The following is a 22,603-nucleotide window of genomic DNA, read 5'->3' as shown; positions in this document are numbered from 1 at the left end:
ATATTGCAAAAATCTACTTCTAGTGTATCAAACCTAACAATAACCCGTCGTGTCTTGATACCAATCTACAGCGAACTCGCGGGGGAGAGGCGACAATATATCCACGCGTTGCCATGGGTTATAAGTACATTTCTATTGTTTAATTTCTTTTTTATAACAACTGTGACAACCATACCCGGTCTCCCCTACCTGTTCACGCTTACAATAATCACCGCCCCGGCAATTACATTAAATCGTGAGATTAAACGTCGAAGAAGGAAGATCCTAGATTCTCGATTGAACGCAAGGAGTCGAACAGAACGGTTGGGAAACAAGGGTTAACGTTCATTTGACTATATACACAGTCTGATTGGAGTGCAGGTGCAGGCGGTTAGGTATCGAAAATCGGTCGGCCAGCCACGCAACTGGTGGGGTGAAACGAGTTCAAGAACTCGACGCGATGGTGTTTCACAGTTCGAAACGTCGTTACTTAGAGGGACGGGAAAGTTATCTGGATGCACGCGTCCGCCACGCGAGCTATTTAATACCGCAGCGACGAGCCAGCGACCGCGGCGATGTTCGACGGTGTTAGTGAGAAACTATCCCGGCAATGGTGCACAGAACGATGACGATAGGTTGCGCGGTTGTTGGTGGTGGTACACTGTCAGTGGGTGCAGGCCTATTGTTCGTCAGACACAAAACAGTCGGCATACAAAGTGGCTGCTGCGTTCGCTGCGGCGAAGGCGAAACCGAGGAGAGCCGCTGGCTGATGAGGGGAGGGGGCGGGCGAAGGGTTGAGGGTGTACTACGCTGGGTGGAGATGGGTAGACTAGGAGAAAGAGAGAGAGAGAGAGAATCACAGCGGTATCAGAGAGTGGGTATTGTCTACAGAGCTAATCAAAACCAGCCCTTTCAACGGACCACTCTCTCCCCCTACCCTCGCCGCCAAACTTCGCACACATGCACACGCATGTATCTACGTACGTATGGAAACGCCTGGCTAACGTGTTCGGCAACGGTTCTACGTAAATAAGAGTCGTCTCGAAGCTAAGTATCCGCGTGGGAGGCGGAGGTGCATAGAACCGCAGAGCGTGCAATAGGCTCGCGGAAGAAGAAAGGGATGGATTCGTCGGAATATTTTCGTCGTTCGAGCTTACCTTCTTCTCTGCGCGCGTAATTTCATGCTCGACAGGTCGCCGAGGATGAAAAAGCGAAAGAACGAAGGTCTCAGTCAATGACAATGGGGGGCATTCCATGGGAAATCGGGTACATGTCGGATTTTGCTGAAATTTAGATATGTTGTAGCTATTAGTGATATATAAACGTATCTCGAAGGATTTTTAAAAATTTTTCCAATTGTTGATTTTACAGCTGTTTGAAATATACTGCTCGCATTTTTTCAATAAATTATAACTGCAGAACTAACAAACTGATAGAAATGAGCGTTTACGTACTTAAAGCAGAGACATGGGGGTAATCAAAATTATTTCAGTTTCAAAAAAAGTTTTGTTGGAAAATTGTAACGACTGCTCGAACTAATGAACGACATCTACTTTTTACTTCTGCTTTTTGTGCGAACACGTGTAATAATAAAGTCTTTGTCCAGAAGTCCTAATATATTACGAGGGTGCATCAGGATTGAGATTCCTTGCCTTGATTTAATTTTAATAAGTTTTTCACCGCTTATTTTACCATTGTTTTAAACAAATGTAATTTTATAATAGTAGGGAAATATTAATTCAAACGGCTGTAAAATCAACAATTTGAAAAATTTTTAAAAATCCTTCGAGATACGTTTATATATCGCTAAAAGCTACAACATATCCGACATGGTGCTCCGAAACGTATCCGATTTCGCACAGAATGCCCCCCATGTCTTGAAGAAGAAGGCGAATGAGTTTTGCCCGAATGGAGACTCGAGGCTTCGCAGATGACCTTACGATTCGATGACACAAGAGTGTTATAAAGTGGCACTTATGGAATATCAATTCGATATGCAACAACCTAATAACTACACGAAACGTCGTTACCGCATCGACCGTTAAATTAACTGCGTAGCCCAGAATGTCTGATTAAAAGCGGTAGGCGACGTCCGTAACGAAGATTCATATTTGATTACAGCTCAAAGCTATTACGCGCCTCGCGCGAGCTGCTGGCCATGGTTACGAGAAGAACGATACGGCAGACGAGAAACACAGATAACACGTTTCTAATTTCCGAAACGAACCGTACGGTACAGTGGAACGTTTAGTCGACACATCGACCGAGTGTGTGTCTCTTCATCTTCTTCCTTCCTCCCAACGAGATGGCAATTATTTTCAATTCCAGTTTCGACTCGTCGCGCGCGATCCGAAGAAAGGCAAGTTAAGAAAAGAAAAGGCAAGATGGTAGAAGAGGGAAGGAAAGAGGAGGGCAGGGTGTAGATTTTCTAAAGTTAGGAGACGCGCCATTCGTATTTGCCAGGGGTGGCACTGGCAGCGGCTCGGCTAACGCGGCGGGGGTTGTTGTATCTCTAACTCGAGCGTCTATAACATCCATATCTATATCCCGTGTACCGGGTGTCCAATAAATCTATTACCCGCTCCCGTGGGGGCTGGAACCGGCGGCTGGCGTACAAACAAATACACGGAACCGCGATATACACCCACGCGAGCAGCGGCGTATAGAGACTGCATGAGGGATTGCTCTGATGCGCGTCTATCTCTGTTATGACTTCCAGGGTGATCGCGACTTTTTACGCCCCACACTTTTCCTTTATTCCTCCGTCCTTCTTTCGGTCCTTGCGTCCACACGTACGCTGTGGTCCGTGTTCTCCGGAGCGGTATCTATATTCGTTTTTGCCAGACCTTCGGGGACCGAGTCGCCGCCTTCTTCTTGGGAACCGACCGTTTCACTTTTCCCGTGGAAGAAACGCAGACAGGAGCATCGGTTGCCGCCGAAACGAGACGCTGAAGGCCTCGCGTCGGTTCAACGGTGGAAAGGGTAGACGACGACCACTTTCCGAGCAATTGTCATGGACAAAAACGCCGTCGAAACGACGAGGAGGACTCTGCGAGCGGTAATCGTCGATGGATGGACACGCGGGTTGGTCGACGGATGTAGGCGCGGCGTAGACAAACGGAACGGAACGAAACGAAACGGAATGGAACGCGAAGAGTCGGCTGGAGACCAGCTAGAAAACCGAGAAGGGAGCCCCGGCGGTGGTTGGAAGGAGGGGAAAAAAAAAGAGGGGGTCCCGGCAGGAAAACGACGAGGAGAGAGAGATAGAATGGGAGGGAGCGTAGGAGGGCACGGTAATACGCGAGACGGAAACGGGCGGGAAAAAGGCAGTGCCTAGCGGAGAATAAAACCAGAGAAATTGTCATTATGCTGAAGAGGTCCGGGCATATAACAATGACAGCGGCTGACGCAGCATCCCGCAGCTACAGATCATCCCTGGATATTAAAAAGTCAGCCTACCGCGCGACTCTTTCTTTCTCTCTCTCTCTCTCTCTCCCTCTCTCAATCTCCTCCCACCACCGTCGCGACGTTTTTCTCTTCTGTTTCTCTTTTTTTCTACGTTTCTCACCCCTACCGTAACGGTACCCTGCGCGACGCGTAACCGATACCAAGAGGCCCCGGCCACCGAGCCAGAGGGATGATGACGGTGATGGTGGTGGTAACCAAGCACAGTTTTCTCCTTGTCCTCTAGCGAAAACAATGGCGAGTACTCGCGATTTCGTGTCATCGACTCTCCCCCTCTATCGGCTGGAATTGTCCTTGCATCGCGACGAGGTACTTGGGGTTATCGAGCAGGCCTGGCGGGGTATCCTCGCGTTCCCGTGTTCTGGCCGGCTGCTTCGGGAAGAAAGGGGTCAGGTTGAGCGGTTCCGGATGACTTCGACGAGAACGGATACGTCAATGCGACTAGATAGGGGGTGAGGGGGGTTGGCAGGGAACGGGTGGCGAAGGGGGGTTTCACGATTGCACGGGAGGGGTAGTATTGACATTCCTGTGGCATGGAATGGTTAGAATGGAGCGGCAGCTTCATGGACGATCTTGCCCGGTCGGAATAACGCCTGCCTTTGTACCACGGACACAGGAGAACGGGTAAGAGGTGGGGATCGACGAATTAACGAAGATTTACCGTCGAGCAGTAAGTATTATTGGGTGGCAACTCTGAAAGACTATATCTCTGACGCGGAACGCGATATTTTCTCCCTCGATTCCCCGCTGGTTATTGCCGCTTACTCGGCAACTAGATTATCGGTCGTTTCGTGACGTGTCTCTCGTCAGAAATAAGCGACCATACCCGGAGACGGAGATTAAAGTGCTTCCTTTCCGCTTTAAACCTGCCAATTAATAAATGATTATTCGTTCTATCGGTGTCGCGACGTCGATATCGTGTCGTAATTTCATGGGAACAGAGAAATGGGATACTTCCATTAAAATCGGCAATGATAATCCATCGAACGATCGAGTAGGCGATCTCTAACGCGGATATTCATCGGCAAGCTCTTTCCATAAAGTATTCACGGAGACGTTGAATTAATAACGATCGACCTCGCATCGGCACAACGGCTATTAATGCCTTCGCATCGATCGTCGTGTAAAAAATCGGGAAGGACTGTATTCTTACAGAGAATCTCTACTCGAACTATGCGCGTTGGAATTCGACGAAATTCCTCCGAGCACGAAACATCCGGTTACCCTAAAATCACCAGTCGCAAGATGAATAATGAGCCAGCCTTATCGCGATGTTTCGCGGATCCGACCGCGGCCAGCAAGCGATCGCAAATGGAACATTGAGTACCGTCCAAAATTCTGTGCAAGAGTCCTAGTGCGGACACTCGACGGGCAGGGTAACACATTGCGTCGCAATGTGCATCCGTTGTTCCTAGCTGACCATAGTGTGCGTATACAGGCTCATGCAAATGTGACGCGTATGTGATACTCGTGTGGCCCATGACGTCTAGTGTCCTGCCGATGACGTTTACTGCAACCACGCCCTGTCCGTGCTCGTCCGACGTCCATCCTGGACAGCCGTCGACCTCCTTAATTACCAAGGATTCGGCTAACGATCCGAACCAATCGTATCTTTCCCACTAATTTATCTTACACGTTTTTCATAGGTATTTGTTAATTAACTCCGATTTTTCTGATTTCTAATTTCTAAAGTTGAATGATTAGGTGCTTAATAATTGCCGCTACAACGCGTCATATTACACCCAGTGGCGACGGTATGAAATATGTACCCGTACATTTAATATGTAATCCAATCACCCGAAACCTAATTAGTTTCCACCGTGATTACGTTTAGTATATTTAAAAGATTCCAGGAACGTTTAGCGTACTGTCAAGGGACGAGGGAAGTTTCACGGAAGGATAAATTTCTTTTTCAATCGACAAATGGGTCATTGTTGGCCGGCTGAATTCCATAATGACGTGCTACGGGAATTTCGAGCACGATTTAGCAATAGCTGGTAAGCCGCGCTAACCGCCGTATGCTCGCCCGGAAATGCGTTATAGTTGTGTGCGCCAAGCCAACAAATTTTTCATCGGAACAACCGCGTAAATGCAATAAACATTGATCGAACATCTTCCACGTGAAATTACACCTTTCCGATAACCGCTGTAAACCTACGTTTCCTTTTTATTCCAATCACATTTCCCCGGGGAATAATTTAATGAAATCGTTCCATCAGGAACCTACACGTCGGTAAAATTGTTCTCGCTATCTCCGCTCCATCAACCGTAGAAATGATTGTTGTACACACACCATCTTAATTCGATACGTAATATTCCATCGGTGAATCGTAGGAATATATTTTGATTAACCCATCAAGGGTTGATACGTTGGTTTTAGAAGGAAATATGGGACAGCAGATCCCAGATATTTCCTCTGGTCGATGTCTATTTGATTTACGATTTAATAAAAAAAAGAAGCGAGCAAATCGTTTGACCGGTGGGCAGTGTGGGTACAGGTTTGAACGGTAAATTCGTAGCCCAGCGACCGACATCGAGAAGTCGAACACACGACAATGATATTCGATGGGAGTTTCGAGCACGACATCGAAATATCTGGTAGGCCACAGTGGCCAGAGTATGTACCTACTCGGGTACGGAAATGTCCAGCGAGATAGCCACTCGTAACGAACAATGGCCGATTCTGGTTTCGCCAAAGTCGAGCCTCCCTCTCGTGTATACAGGAATCGTTCTCTTTCACCCCTATATCTCTCTCTGTCTTTTCCCTCATCCCCCATCGTCGACTAGCGAACCGCCATAATACACGGTATCGCTACTTCTGCCAAGTGAGCGACTTCCGTCTTCCTTTTCGTCCTGCACGACAATGGGACACAAATTTAAGAGTGTCTGCGAGGAGTCGCGTACGCTCGTCTTCGAAAACCACTCCGCCAAATACCCCGAGTACCACGGCTGCGTTTTCGTCAATAGAGACAGAGGATATTCCTTTGACCGTCTTTTATTTCCTATTCTGGTTAAAAATATAGATACTCGGTAAACAGAAATTACTCGGGTAGCTAAACATACGAAGAGGAGATTTCAGGATCAACCGATGCATCATCGATGTGGATTCGATCGGATGAAACACGGCTGCAGACGGTCGTTGATTTTTCTTGCCCGAGGATCCAGCTTACAGGCTCGCGTCTTTATAAGAATTTATGTGAGAGATCCTTGCGAATGTATCGCGTTAATCTCCGCTATTTTTCGCAATGCCGAATCAGCAGACGGATCTCCATGGATCTTGGGATTTCTTTAAAACGTACGACTCTCAAGCTTCTACCGGCGAGCGATGTTTCAGTGCAGCCAATTAGAAGGGAAACGAAGCGGAGCCAAGTTCGGTGGACGTTGAAGAAGAATCGAGAGGGAACGAAGGGGGAAAAAAAACGATCTGTCCAAAACGAACGATCGTCGACACGCGATTGATTATGATTTACGACGAGGCATTTTCCTGTCACCGAACAATCGTGTCTCGCGAGTCGGAAAATTTAATTTGCCGAAAGAAAATCTGAGCCTGACCGGTGGTCGATACCTTGAGGACATTCTTCGAGGTCCGATTTCTGATGGAATTCCTCTGAGAACGATTGCTTCGAATGTATCGTCAAGCCGAATCAGGATTAAATTTCCAAATTCATAGGAAAGACGGTAATTATGTACGGCTACCGACATATTTATCGTCCTCGAGGGTGCGCCCTTATTCCCGTGAAAGCAAGGGGTGAAGCTCAGACATTAAATTAGAAGCATCGAACTAATTACACTCTTCTTTGGAAATGATTAATATTATACTGCTAATTAATATCTACTTATAAGATTGTAATTTTCTATTTTTTTTGTATTGCAAGTATAAAACATCAAAGGATCTGTTTTTTTTTTAAACTCCGGTTCGCTCTATTCGCTTGGTTCCTGGTTTTGTCCAAAGAACTGTGCGACGCGGCCGTCGATATTTCGCCGCTATTGAAGCGGTAGCTGGGTCGGTCTTATTCAATATTAAGGAACTGACCGCACCAAGCGCTGGACAATGCGTCTCACTATCGCAGCTGTCGACCTGGACGAGCACGCCAATTGATACCCCGAAGGACGCGCGAATAGTTCCCCTGGGACGCGAACTGCCTTTCCCTTCCTACGCTCATCCCGGTGAATTAATTTCACCGACCCAAAAAACCAACTACATGCTATACAAACTTCATTTTCTTGTACCCTGTAAAATAGAGGTGTGCGAGTACTCGAATTTCGAGTCGAACAATGACCGGTCGAATTTGCCGAATTACTCGAAATCGATGAATTGTTTGAAACAAAAGCGAGCTACTCGAATCTTCGAGCCATCGTAAAACTTCGATTTACTTGAAGATGAATTTTCAGCTCGAATATTCGAGTAGCTCGCTTTTATTTCAAACGGTTCGTCGATTTCGAGTAATTCGGAAAATTCAAGCGCTCGACTCGGCTCGACCGACCGATCATTGTTACGAGTACTCGAATAAATCGAATAGTCGTAATTTACAAGCCGACCTGAACTCACTACGATTGTTCGAGCCGAGTCGAGCGATTGAATTTGCCAAATTACTCGAAATCGACGAACTGTTGGAAACAAAATCGAACTATTCGAATATTCGAGCCGTCGTAAAACTTCGATTTACTTGAAGATGAATTTTCAGTTCGAATATTCGAGTAGCTCGCTTTTGTTTCAAACGGTTCGTCGATTTCGAGTAATTCGGCAAATTCAAGCGCTCGGCTCGGCTCGACCGACCGATCATTGTTCTACTCGAAATTCGAGTACTCGTAATTTACAAACCGAGCTGAACTCGCTTTGTTCGAGCCGAATCGAGCGCTTGAATTTGCCGAATTACTCGAAATCGACGGACTATTTGAATCAAAAGCGAGCTATTCAAGAAAATCGAACTACTCGAATATTCGAGCCGTCGTAAAACTTCGATTTACTTGAAGATGAATTTTCAGCTCAAATATTCGAGTAGCTCGATTTTGTTTCAAACGATTCGTCGATTTCGAGTAATTCGGCAAATTCAAGTGCTCGGCTCGGCTCAACCGACCGATCATTGTTCGACTCGAATAAATCGAGTACTCGCACACCTTTACTGTAAAACATCCTATCTCATCCTGCTTTTCTTGAAAATTTTCCCCTGACGATTGACCAACGGGAGTCGGAAAACAAATAGAAATAATTTGCTAATTCTGAAACTAAGCCCCGATCGTTTGTTTAATCGTAGTGGTATTAATTTACAAATTGTGGGTAAGCTGTCGTTGAAGGGAGAGCAGCACATGAAATTGGCGAATCGATCATTAAACGTCCAAGCCGTTAAATTAACCGCCATCTACTCGGTCACCAATAAAGTGGTCATGCTTCAGCCCCATTGAGACCAGTTACACAGCCACGTTAGCCAACCCAAGTCTATCTATCTTCGGTATGCTGCTTCGTTGTTTCTAAGCTAAACACTCGGTGTCTCGGAAGTAATCCTTCCTAATAACTAAACGGAAGAAATTTAACGATTGGATTAAAAAAATTAGTCAAAGTGTTAAACAGAAGTCGTTAAATTTCACGAATCTTTAGAGATGAACATTTATGATCGAAGCAGTTATCTTTTACGAGGCAAAGTAGCTCGCATTTTAAAACACCCTTCCGGTTCGACGTTTCGGTAAATAGCTTCGAGATCCCCGAATTAATGTTTCGAGAGGACTGAGGACAAAGTCGCTAAAGATACGACACGAAGGAAGAAGAGTTCGGCAAGTTTTCCAGCTAGCTGGAAAGCGATTAAACGGTACTGTAAGGTAACGGTGTGGCTCGTTAGGAGGGGGCTTGCCCTAAGTGATCTCATATAACACAGGATTTTATGGAGAGTGCATCGGGGGTCTGTTTGCATGCATTTCGTGGAAGGCTGAGTGCCTCTACTATCGAAATCACGATTATCGTCCATCTTGCCGAGATGTTCCTGCGGTGTTCTCCTACCAACCGTAGCCCCGATACACATTTCTCTTCCGGTTCTCTCGAATTTCCTTCCAAGATTTACGCGGCTATAGAAGGCGTTCTTCTTACACCAGGATCCATCAAACATTCATCGACGTAAGGGCTTTTTGCTTGATCCATTACGTGCTGGATATTTCCGTGGTTACCGAAATCTTTCTGCTAATTTTTTAATTAATCTAATGATCGAGTTGGAAATTCTTAATCAGAGGATGCACAGGTATACGAGTCACCTGGATGGCAAGAGGGTTAATACAGCTCGGTCTCGAGACGATGTTGACTGGATCCTGATTGTGTCTGTAATATTAAACGCAATTCAACTTCGCAGACTATATCGTTGGGTAACGACGAGAGTATATCGACGCGAATGGGTCACCGAAGTGCCCTCCGAGACTAAACTTGAACGATTTTGAGAATCTTCGCACCGCCTTGAAGGCTGACCGATAATTAATCAGCGATGAATTCAAGATCGATCCTCTCGTCGAGTTAGCCGAACTTTAACAACGTCGTTAATTTCCGAAGATTCCATGTCTCGGTAAAATCACATCAGCATAATTATAGTAAGAAAAGCAAGATCTATTTTCTCTCCTGCTAATTTACTCGGCAGAACTTTATTACCGTCGATTTATACCGCGCGGGGGAGGGATCGTATCCGGGGTTGTAGGTCTCGAAATTTGTTTGCCTTGTTTTATGACAGGACCAGGTTGCATCAACCGTCTTATTGGATTCTGACACGACGCCGGTGTCATTTTCCACGCGCGGACGAAGCGGAACATGTGTCTTCTGTACACACGTCACCCTCTACACGAGAAAAACAGGGTATATCCTCGAGTCCCGTGATTCCGAGGCACATTCGCCAATTCGAAATTTCATAATCAAAGAAAAAGAAAAAAGAAGAAGAAAAGTTTGCAAGGTGAGTTGTTTAGGAGGACGCGTAAGAAACGTCGCGATGGAAAAGACACTCGGAGGGGGTGTGTGTAAGAGCAGTACGATGTAAAAGGATGGCAAGGTAAGACGAGAGGGTCGGAGGTGGAGGCGCGCAGGGCGAATAGCAAGCAGTGTCTCGTGGGAGTGTGCACCAGGTGCCGGGTTAACCCCTGCGGCTTAGATGTCTTTAGGCGGCGCGCGTTACCCTGTCGTTTCGTAAGCAGAAGCTGGTAACCAATCGGTTGGCAAGGTCTGCCAGCTTGCCGAAGAAACAGACAAGGACGGAGCGAGGAGAAAACAAGGTGGATAGAGCTCGTCTAGACCCACGAGAGAACCTTCTCTACGTGACCGGGGAAAGTCATTCTTCTTTTCCACGAATCTATACCAGATGATTCTACGTTCCTACTGATGGAATCCTGTAAATTTCTATCCTCCGAGTGAACGAAACGTCGCCGTTTATACGCGTCTGACGCGTGAGAAGATTTATCGAAACACACGGGACCGGAAGCCGGAGAACGGCTGTCTTCCCGCGGTTCCAAGTTTCCACGATGTAAACCATCCGACTCCTTTTCCAATGAATTCTTCAACGATACGCCGTTCCGTCGATCGTTAACTTCTCACCGCGTGTTCCCGCGTGACCCTTAAAAAAGGGGATAAAACGACGTTCTTCGAGGCGTTAAATAAAACGAACGCGACAACAAGGAAGGAAGGTAACAATGGCAACTGGTTGCGACCGCGTGGATGGAATTTTAATCAACCCACCCCCTAATCGCTTATAATCCAACTAGTTTTCCTTCAGCCCCTCCTACCACACCCTTCGATATTACTACTCGAATCTCCAGGTGCACAACGTTCGAAGTCTCCAAAAACGTCGGTACCAATTGCTCGCACCCTCCGTCTCTATTCAACCGAACGTGATGTAACAAATACATGGGAGCGATCGAAAAACGATCCTCGCGTCTTCCGACCCCCTCGGATCCGTCTAATAACACGCATATTTCTCGAGACGAGGTAGAGTCTGAAGAAAGACGAAGAAAAGGAGTACTCGAACGGAGGGGGTGGTTGCGGGGGGTTCGGGGAAGAAACATGGTCGGGAATGCATTTTCATCGTAAGAGTTCGAGTGTGGAGAGAAGGGTAGGGAGGGGCTACCGGCGTTAGGAGGGTACCGCAACAACGTACCGCATCGTTGCAACGTTAGGGTAGGAAAAGGAGCTAGGAAAGGCGCATGCATCGAGGCCGGACGGTAGCTAAGTAAAATAATAAAATACAAGCAACGTCGGTTGTAGCGCGTCGATACGACGGGACCAATGGGAACCTGGGAGAGCCCGTGACGTCGTTGGACGCACGCCCGTTGCTAGGAGGGTCGTAGGTGGAGCTTGCAACAGCGACGCCCCAGGAGGACAGGTGGAAAACGCAGGTGAAACGCGAGATTCCTACGGGGCCGACGCCGAATTCGTGCACGGTTTTACGCTGCACCCTTCGCACGCTCCAACGTCCCCCTTGTTCCTTCAACCAACCCCCTTTCTTCCCTCGCCCTTTGTCGCGCTACCAACGCCCCTTTTCGGTTACCTGTAAACCAGCTCCGTGCACACCAAGATGTCTCCGAAAAGTGGGCGATATTAAACCTTAAATGCGAACGATCGAACGCGATAAAGAAGGGGCACGAACGTGCAATTTGGTATTCGTTGAAGCTCGATGGTGCTTCGGATGCAGCTTAATTTAAGAAAGTACATCAATACTATTTTATGCAGCTCCGGAAAAATGGTACTCGAAGCGTCTTCAAGAACAAGGTCTTGGTTTCCGCGAGCGTATATAAAATATACGTCCTTCCCTCCATCAAGAGCAAAGGTCAAAGGAACCTCTTCGAGGCATCTCGCTCCGTTCAACGACAGGCGAGCCTCGAGTATTCCACGTACAAGACGAGAATATGGAGGCACGTAGATACGTATTTCGCCGAAGAAATACCTTTTGCTTCTCCTCCCATATCCTTTCTCAGGTCGCTGGGGGAAGGGAGGAGGTAGCTGGAAGAGGGAGAGAAAGGCGATATAGAAGAAGTTGGCGGTGGGTTGGAACCAGACAGGTTGGATACCTGCGTGGAGGTAGCCTGGTTCACGTGTGTCCGTAGGCTTATAAGCACACGGACGAACGAGCGTCTGCCACGTATGGGCGTAGCTGCAAAGACGCCTGCAACTTTCATGCCATCGAGACGCCTGGAAGATGGCTGCCGGGTAACAGCCAGCCGCGAAATAAACTGGTAAATGCTTTCTTCTTTCGCCGCTGCGAGCTACGAGGGAACAGAAGAAGAGGAAGACCGAAGAAATTCATTTTCGATTTGTTCCCGAGTGCTCCTCCTTACGAGCCAAGGCGAAATTTCTTCGCCAGCAATGGCGGCCTCGACTGATCCGATCCAGCAGCCCTTAATGCTACTCCTTCGCTGAGAAACGATACCATCTCGCATCGAAAGGGCTTGCATCTCGGGAATTCTACCAATGTACACGAGTTTTCCAGACACCTTCAGAAAATTTCTTCGAGCTCGTGTTTTATTAAAGTTCCCGGCTATATTTAAGAGAATACCTCTCTTTTCTTGCGAGAAACTCGTGAAAATTTCGTCGATCGTTTTCTTATTCTTCGTAATAACGAGCCGATTAATTGTCTACGAAAAGGGAACGATCGAGCGCGTAACCCTCTGAAGTTGAAAATTGTATCGAGATCCAGGCGATAATGCAAAGATCAATAAAGCACGTACGGGCATTCTTTCCGGATTAAAAGTCATCGTTTTCTCTATCGAAAATTGAATCTTCCGACGAGCAGGACCGAACAAGAAGGTAATTCGACAATAAATTGAAAGGGCGACGAAATCGTCGAGGTTGTTCCTCTCGTCCGGGTCGAAGATTCGAATCGAATTTACAAAGAGAAATAGAAAATCGTAGGATTGTAATTGCGAGCGGATCGTAAGCGAGGAAAGTTACGAATACGTTTATTATTTATTTTCTCCAATAAATTCGTGAAGTTGGACACTTTAATCCGCTGGAAGTTCGAAGTGGCTGTCAGTTAGGCTCGCGTACTTATTACTACTTAAGCGTTTTAATGGACAAGTTATTATTCTGATATATTGGCTTTTAAGCCACGCGGCATCTCTACGAGCGAGAACCGTGATCCCCCCACACACTGCTAGCAAATTATTTGTCAACCTTCTTCAGCTAGCGCTAATTGATTAACAAGAGAACGCGTATAGATGTCTGTACAAGCGACGTTGCTACGTTCTGTTAATTAATTGCCATTCTCCCCTGGAATCTGATTTCTCAAACGACTCGTCAGAGTTAAAAAGGAGACTGTTTCACAATAAACTCTTCGCAGCTTTCATCATCCTGGACTTCCTTTGTGATCGTATCACCGAAATTCACGACACCCCTTTGAAATTCGTTCCGTTCCTCGCTGTCCGCGTTGGATCTCCCGAAAAATTCACCGTCGTCGGAATAACAGTGCATTATCCGAGCGGAGAGATATAAAAGAAGGCTCACGAAGCGAAGTTCACTCGAGGATCGTGTCACTTACCCGACGACTCTTATCCCGTACGAAGGACAGATCACACGCGATTTCGTGCTCTTTTACCGACGACTGGAGCCCGTGAAACGGGTTCACGGACAGAAAATGGTCTTTGTGCGGGGCTGGCAAATGGCGAGCGAGCGAAAAAGAAATAATTTCAAATGGAGCCCGCATGCGATACACCCATACCGTCCGAGTATCCTTCAGCGGACGTGCAACACGCGTGCAAAACAGCCGACAACTCGTCCTCGTAGTCGTCGCCGTCGTCGTTTCTGTCCCTCTTTTGCAGGGTTCGCCGCGAAGCACCGTTTTGCATTAAATCGCCGCTACGTGTGTAATCGCGAAGCAACGGCGACAGAGGAAGAGAAAAAAAAAAAGGAAAATAAGGGGTGCAGAGAAGGGAGACACCGTAGGAGTTTTAACGTGTCTCGCTCCCGCCTCTTGGGGGCTCGATGATGGTTTACGAATGAAGACTTCAAAATGCGCGCACAATGCGCCACGAGCGTCTCTCTGTTCCACTCAAAAGGATTTGCGAGTTAAGAGGGTGTTTGCGTATATTCGTTTTACCAGGACCTCCTCTCTCTGTCTCCCTTGATCGCTTTCCTTTTTGATAGCGCGCATTCCTTTCGGTCGCGCGGTGCGTTTTACGCGGTGGAAGGTGCACGCCGGGTGGCTGGGATTTTAATTACCGCGAACGCTGGATACGCTCGCGATTAAGTCAACACCGCTGTTTGGATGCGATATCGATCATACGGGTATTGGGAAAATAACGAAGTTATTTCCGCGTTATACGCTTGCGTTTCCATCGGTTTCCATCGGGAGAAGAGCGAATAAAATAATCCGAATCAAAGGGTAAGAATTTCCTTCGAGATGCAAAGTGAAAAGTTTAGGGACCGAATGAAGAAACGCTGACGCGTCCAAGATACTGGTCTCTTCGCGCTAGAAGATTATTCAGAAATTCCAAAGGAAAAAAGAGAATGTGTCTCGCGTGCCCTGGCGTGGAAGTCGTCTTTTCGTAATACCTGGCCTGATATGCATCTACGTGCCTGCCAAGGGCAGAACCTCCCCGGCTTATTAATATTAAACAGCGCCACTTTCTCGAACGCGGCCGTGCTATTGTCGATCGAGCCTCGTCGCGTTTAACGCGAGTCCAAGGGACTTAACTTACCCGCTACGCGAAGGACACTTTTAAATAGCGGAACAAGCAATCCACGAGTGAAGGGATTGTCCCCCCAGCGACCGATGGATGGATACTTCATCCCCTTCCGGCACACGATCGAAACACACGCCCTCACCGTACGTGGTCGCCATCGTCGTCGTTCTTCCCTCGGCGGCAGCGAAATTTTTATCGGGAGAAAGCAGCAGCGGCATCAAAGAGTTCGAACCACGGAGAAAGTGCCCCTCCATCGGTAGAGACGGATTTTCCATTAAAGAGTTCGCCTTGCAAGCATCGTTTAACGCATCCTTCTTCCGATTCCCAGGGAGAGTTTCAAAACAATCGGTTTGTTTCGCGATTAAAGCCTGCTTGATGATGAATAACCCATTCAAGTATCTGATATTTCTTATGATTCTTGAAAAACACGAAGGGTTGTATTCTTCCTCGAACGTTTTGATCTATTTTCTTTCATCTTCCCGATTTCAGGTGCACTCCCTCGATCGAGAAGAATTTCACCTTCTTGAAGAGGAGATGATAGAATCGAGAGCAGAGGTAGGAGGACACGTGAAGAAAGAGTCGGGAATCGAAGGGAGAGAAAGGAGAATCTGCGGGAAAGGAGAAACGCTTTGGTACCCGTGCAAGAGAGAGAAGAAACAATGAACGAGGGAGTTATCTGTAATGGAATAAGTTGGCAACAATGGCGCATTGTTTGCCGGGACGTTCGCATCGTCGCTGTTGACGGACATTATCGCCGGACGTTGCGTTTCCGGCGTACAGGAACGTCCTTGTCCCGTCAGAAGACGTGTCAGCCGGCGTTGATTCGCGGCGGAATGTATGCCACGCGAGCTGCTCCGCTGGCAGAAAGCCACCCATTCAAATTCGCGACCGCCTATCGAACTATCGCCTGGCCGCGAATAGAAACGCGGCCGCAACCGCGTTTACGCCACCGATACCTACCTGTCGTTCGACTTCTCCCTCGGATCCCTACATCCTACACCAATAATCACTTTGTTCAGCACCGAAGACAGCCTTCCTACTACAGTCAGCTTTACGGGGAAGTTGCCAAAATCGTACTAGTCTCCTAAATTCAAATTTCGCTTAATGTTGAATGGCGACGCCAGCTATCATCTTTTATAAGCTAAGACATACATATTCATACATACAGTATCAAAATCAATGTACAGTAGCTGTTCCAACAAATTTGAAAGAGCAGGTCAGCCTAATTGCGGTTGCGCTGTCTCTTTTAAAAATAATTTAATGATATTTATTTCTACACACATATAAGCCTACATTTTTATGTACATGCGCCAATTTTCAAATCATGTTAAAACTTATTTTTAAATTAAATAAAACAAAATTATAAAAGAGCCGGCGAGTAGCCTAAATTGTACTGCGACGTAGTTTCCCAAATCGTACCAGTACGATTTAAGCAATTGATCAATATTTTAGATATTTCGTTTAGGTTATAGCTATGTCAAAAAGAAAGTACCGACAGTGGAATGCAGAAAACATGAATAAGGCTCTTGAGGCCTATAACAATAAAAAACACGGCTTCAACTAGTACATCTGCAAATATTTCTGTATCGCTTAACCCATTTCTTTCCGAAAATATTGTGAAGCTAAACTTCGTGTTGCGTGTACGCAACACTGAGAAGATATGGGTTAATGAAGAGGAGTGGTTCTGCAGTTTGCGTGAAGAAGTTCAATTTGAAAATATGATACAATGTTTAAGGGTACATGAGACCTGTTCAGGCGTGTCAAAAAAACACAAAATCTTATTATTGTCCTCAATGTTAAATAAAATCAATTTATTATTTATAACTCAGACATAGGTACGATTTTGTACCTTTGTATCATATTTTTCCTAATTCATGTAAGATATAACAATTGTTTTCAAAATGCAGTTAACGTTGTCCACAGGTTATTTAAATGACAAATTCTCAAACAGACATACCAGAGCTTCATATTATGCATAATATCTTAAATGATGGTTTTGGCAACCTTCCCCTTACTCTTGTCCAGACAACACCCAGTCAATTTTGACCCGATGTCTGTCAACGACGAGGCGGAGAATTTTAGATCTCTGATTTAAGATGTTCGAGCAGCCGTGATAGAGCGTTAAGCAGAGAAAGACAATGTCACGATACGAAATCGCGAATAATCAGTGGAACGGCAGACACCGGTTGTGTTTCAGAAGTTGCTCCCTTAACACGGTAATACCGCAAACAGACAGCCCATGGATTAAGACGGCAACCCCTTTACCACGCAATCTTTACTTAACCGTCTACCTTCCGCGCGTAGCACGCGCTAAACCTCTTTAAACACCATTCAAGTCAATCATAGGATTTTCTTCTACAAATTGTCTCGAACAATGATGAGGGGAAAAAGTCAGGATTTCTTATCAATTATTATCAGCTCGTCGGTGGACGCGACAAGGATAAATTTCCGAATGGCCCCACCAAAATTGAGAACTCAGATTCGGTATATAACCTAAATTAACTACCAGAAACCGATTAAAATTGGTTTCAGAGCTGGAGGTCTTACCGTTTTTAAGATATCGTGGTAAGAAATTTTTGTACAATTTTGGGACTACGTATGTATGCGCTATTTGATACGGCGCATGTGCTACTCGATACTGCGCATGCGCTACTCAATACTGCGCATGCGCTATTCGATACTGCGCATACACAGAACCTAACCTAATCTAACCTAACGACGATATCTCGAAAACGGTGATACATCCAGCTCTGAAACCAACTTTAATCAATTTCTTGTAGTCAATTTAGGTTATATACCGAACCTGAGTTCTCAATTTTGGTGGGGCCATTCGGAAACACAGCCCGTGACAGTTATGTTAATAATGATTTTAATTCCAGACCAAAGAGTCCACTTCTCATATTATCTGAGCGTGCGTACAATTATTATGTAACCACTGATAACGGGAACAAAAGCCGTTATCTGGAACTGTCACGAAACAATTGTACACCCGGCGAGCGGCCGCCAGTGAAATTATCTTAAAGACCCAACAAATGCATTTTCAGCCAACTGTACGAAAAACGTGGAGAGACCACGGCCGGTACACCGCTTCTCGACCCAAATTGCGAGCATCCAACCCCGGCGTATCATATTCGCGTTGCTCCTCTCCGTTTTTGCGGACAGGCAGAGATAAATGGTGAGATTACATTCGTGAAAAGATTCGCGATTCGTGTTCGATCCACGTCGCAAGCATCGCTAAGAAAGAAGACGCGTCCGAACGCGTTGCTACACCAGCCTGCGGTCTTTGTGCGCGTGATTATCGCTTGTGTAGGTGCAAAGCGGATTACGGCACAGAAGTTAAAAGTATTAAAATCACGATGTATTTTAACTCGACTCGAGCCGGTACAGTTGTCATCCTGGAATACAGAGGGCCAGAAGGAAAGACGAAAGCCGGGGTTGGGTGAGTAGAGGCCGGAAGGCGAGAGGAACGCGAAGACTGAAGCGGTATGAAGCGCGGAGAAAAGGACACAGAGACCAAAGAGACCGAAAAAAAAGATGCGAGAGGAGAGAGGGGAGGAGAGTAGTAGAAACAGAAGAGAGAAGAGAGACTCGCGGAGAGAGAGTTGTATAAGTGCTGCGACTGCAGAGACGAGAGATGAAAGGCGCAGCGCGCTCGAGGACACAGATACATTTGTCAGGGAGGATACTAAAAAATAATGAAAAAGAAAGGAGGCAAAGAAGGGAGCAGTGGATGAAACGGGTGTACGGAGGCTGACGGTTCTCCCGGAATTTTGTTCGTTCTCTGGAGAAATCTTTTCGATTCGCGCGTTACCCGGGAAAATTCAATACCACAGGATAATTATTGATGGAATATTGGTTATCAGCGAAGTAGCTTTTAATAAAAATTTTGACAGCTTCGAAACTTTCAAGTTTGGACCCTGCGTTTTGCCAGCTAAGGGTACTCCGAAGACGAAGAAGATTTTTAAGTCTCAGCACGAAGATGTCCCATTTAAAATCAGAATTATTCGCCGATGGAACGTCATTCTGGATGATACATTTCCGGAAGATATCTTGCACGCGGATGCGGCAGATGAAAAAACGTGCCTGTCCAAAGGAACGGATGAACGTTTACTTCTACAACGTTTAGATACAATTTTCAGTCCATCCGACGGAGGAGAATTAAAGAACAGAGGATTATTCCTACAGGGGTGCAAAAGGAGGAGAGGGAGGGGATGCCGGAGGGTGGTTGCAGAAGAACGGGGTGGAATTAAGCATCTCGCCTGAAGAGACTTCAAGTCACTTCAGCATCGTTCCCTTCCCTTCACGGGTACGACAAGGATTAAAATCTGCCTGCTATAGCGTCCCAACCAACCAACCAACCACCATTCCTCCCTTCGCTCGTTCTTCCAATATTAAACGGATGTTTCGATACCTTCCGTGACGATCGCTTGACTCTTGTCAATTTTTCTTCGAAACTTTCCATCGTGACACGAAGAAATAATTAACGAAAGTTCGTTGCCCTAGAAAGGGTACGCGTACTCGTGTCTTGGATGATCCTATTAACAGCGCGATGTTAGTGACAGACTTGACGATCCAGGAAACGTCTGTATCAGGATCGATCCGAGTATTGCGATTACATGCAATTCCTGCTCTGCCATCGCAACGTCGGGATAGCGTGATCGCATTACAACAACCCTCTAGGCTGATGCTATCATCCCTGCTTGCAAGCGTGGTTAGCCACGATTAGGCGAATCTTAGCCGGCAACCGTCAACGGTAAACCATTCGACGTGTAATTATTCCGAAGAATGCTTAAGATAATACAACGCGAATTTCGGTGATAATAAGTATCCTATATTGAATATTTATGTTCCAAATAAATAAATAAATTTTTTCCATATTCACGTCGCGCTCGAGCGTGGAACCAATACCATTTAGAGTTCGTGCATAAGGTCTACAGAGAGAAACACGAGAGGTCAAAGTGCGAGGAGCCGAGTTATGGGGTTGTAGTAGTTCCAGGGTGGATGTGCCATGGGATCACCATAAGGTGGGATATTTCATGAGGCTGTATCCATGCCACGAGAGCATAGGACGCTCGTTTCCCCGCGGGAATTTTCGGGATCACCCGTTATATCCGGCGGATACCGACGAATGACTGGAAAATAATTTGCAGTTCTCGCTCTCGTGGGGAAAATGACCATCGAAGAGACGTTCTTTTCCCTTCTTTTCTCCTTCGCCTTCCCCAATTCCATTCCGCGTAATTGGAAACTGGATCATCGATTATTCTCATCGATCGCGGGGTATTAATTAATTCGCTATTCATTTTCGCGAACGAAACGATCCCGCTCGAAGGATGACCACCTGAAAAGTTTATCCAATTTTCTTGTAGACGGTGGTTATCACTTGACAGCGGAATAAATTCCCGGGAGATGAGAAAGCGAAATTGGAGCTCCAGGGGCACAGGAGATGCGTGAGGAAAAGTAGAAAGGAATCGAAGAATATCCTGAAGGAAATGGACGGGATTTCTACTTTCAAAATTCGTATATTTCTTACCCTTACGCAGGTGTCTACTAATGACGATTTTCATTAATTATCAAATTGGACAATTAAGAAGATACCAGATTCGAGACGAGCAATGTATGCACCATCGAAGAAATTTAAGGATATTGAATCAGAAGACGGTGGAAGTTGAAAACGCAGAAACACACTACGACTAAACGTTTATAGGCACTTAGGGTAACTTTTCTTCGCGCAACGCTATATGAATAAGTGATAAAGCGGCAGCAGGATGAGGTAGAGTACCGTAGTATAAATTCCAGAAGGTTGTCCTTTCCTGGCTCTCCCATGGGTGCACCGCACCCTCGAGAACCGCCGGCATAAGGGTTATATTTGATAGATACTGCTCGGCTAAGTGCTTATCGTATTTCGTTTAGATGCGACCATACTTAAACCTACGATCTTTGTGAATACACCTTAAAAGCAGCGGGTTTAAAGGTCTTCGCCTTGAAGGATGGTTCGAATTGGAGCTGAGCCAAGGAATTTTTCCTAAATGAAAATATATCAGCAGCACACGCTCACCGTTCTACTGAATTATGTAATTTTTTGTTAGGTAAAAGGCAGAAAAATAACGGGACCGAGACCACCCTCGGAGGATAGAAAGATTCGAAATAATTTACTGAGAAATATAAAGCAGAAATTTATTTTTTTTTCCTCTCATTCGACAAAAATTTGCGACGATCGATAAGGCGATCAAAGTTTCGGCACACGAAGAACGAAATAATGGGGAATTTCGTTCGTTCGTTTCGCGTGGTTAACGAGCCATTAAACGCCTCGCGACTGGACCGCCAACCCTCCTCTGCTGATACACGACGTTATCCACTTCATTAACAATCGATCGGCTCTTTCGACTATTACGCAATTCGAATGGCGATAATTGATAGAATTCATTTGCGAACTTGAGTGTTCACCGCGGTTAAAGAGAATTCGCTAACAGGATTGTCTACTGAACCCTTTCGAAAAAGTTTCATCCCCCGAACGAGTGCCTTTTTGTACGTTCATTTGGAACGGTCGTTAGCCCGCCTACGGCGAGCGAATGAAAAGTTTCCTTTTCCTCCCGATGGTAGATCGAGAAGAAATAATTCCATATTTGTCAAGAATTGCATCGTAAAGCCAGGTCGCTGGTGTGACCAGGTGTTAGCCGCAAATCTGAGGAGGATTTCGATTTGACGGTTCGCGTGGAGAGTGGTAAACACGGAGGAGGCAGCAGAGAATGGAACGAGACTGCGGACGAAGCAGGAGACCGGGGATAAAGAAACGGGAGTAGGCTTAGCTGGCTGTTCGAGATCGAAGCTGCCTTATAGTATGCTTTTTCGATGGTCGTACGAAGGCCTTAAAGGATAAGGCCTCTTTCTCCCTCTCTCTATTTCTCTTTTCTCCACGCCTTTTCTTTCATTCGCGATTTCGACAGAAGAGCTTCCTGCAGCGTACGCAAGACACCGTTCGTTCCGAGTTCCTCCTTATGGCCCGCTGGGGGCTGCATTAAAATGCCTAGAATTGTTTACTGCTCCACCCCCGCTAGTAATATCCACTGTAAACCACGCTTGGATAAAATTCACCCCTTCTCCTCTCGTTTCACCTATACGGTTCGTAGAGAAAAACGAACCTTGACATTAAATAAAATGATCTCAAGTGACACAATCCTGGTAATTCTTCCTATTTAGAAACTTGCCCCCAAGTTTCGCGATCCTTTTATCTCCGGGCTGGACGCGGGACGCGAAGGAGTAAATTATTTAGTTAAGGAAGTCATTTTGGCAAGGTTCCCGGTGGTAACAACGAATTCGCTCCTTCGAGCGCTATTTTCTTCGTTAATTGAACCGGAAGCACCGCGGCTGGTAATGGTAGAACGACCGATGACCGAGATCGCGTACAAAATAGCTCCGCGAAATGGGATCGCGGAAGATAAGTCTGCAGATTTTATATTGGTCCACCTTATATCGACAAAACCGTGAAACGAATGATGTTTTTTTCATCTCGTGAGATCGATTGCTA

General features: G+C 46.2%; 1 long non-coding RNA gene across 1 annotated transcript in view; it reads right to left on the bottom strand.

Moving 5' to 3' along the window:
* Nucleotides 1-22,603, bottom strand: part of LOC117603346 (uncharacterized) — a 102,640-nt gene that overhangs the window by 7,486 nt on the left and 72,551 nt on the right. The window lies entirely within an intron of this gene.

The sequence above is a fragment of the Osmia lignaria genome, chromosome 4 (assembly GCF_051020975.1).
Source record: "Osmia lignaria lignaria isolate PbOS001 chromosome 4, iyOsmLign1, whole genome shotgun sequence".
Classification (NCBI taxonomy): domain Eukaryota; kingdom Metazoa; phylum Arthropoda; class Insecta; order Hymenoptera; family Megachilidae; genus Osmia; species Osmia lignaria.
This window is presented reverse-complemented; position numbering and strand designations above follow the sequence as displayed.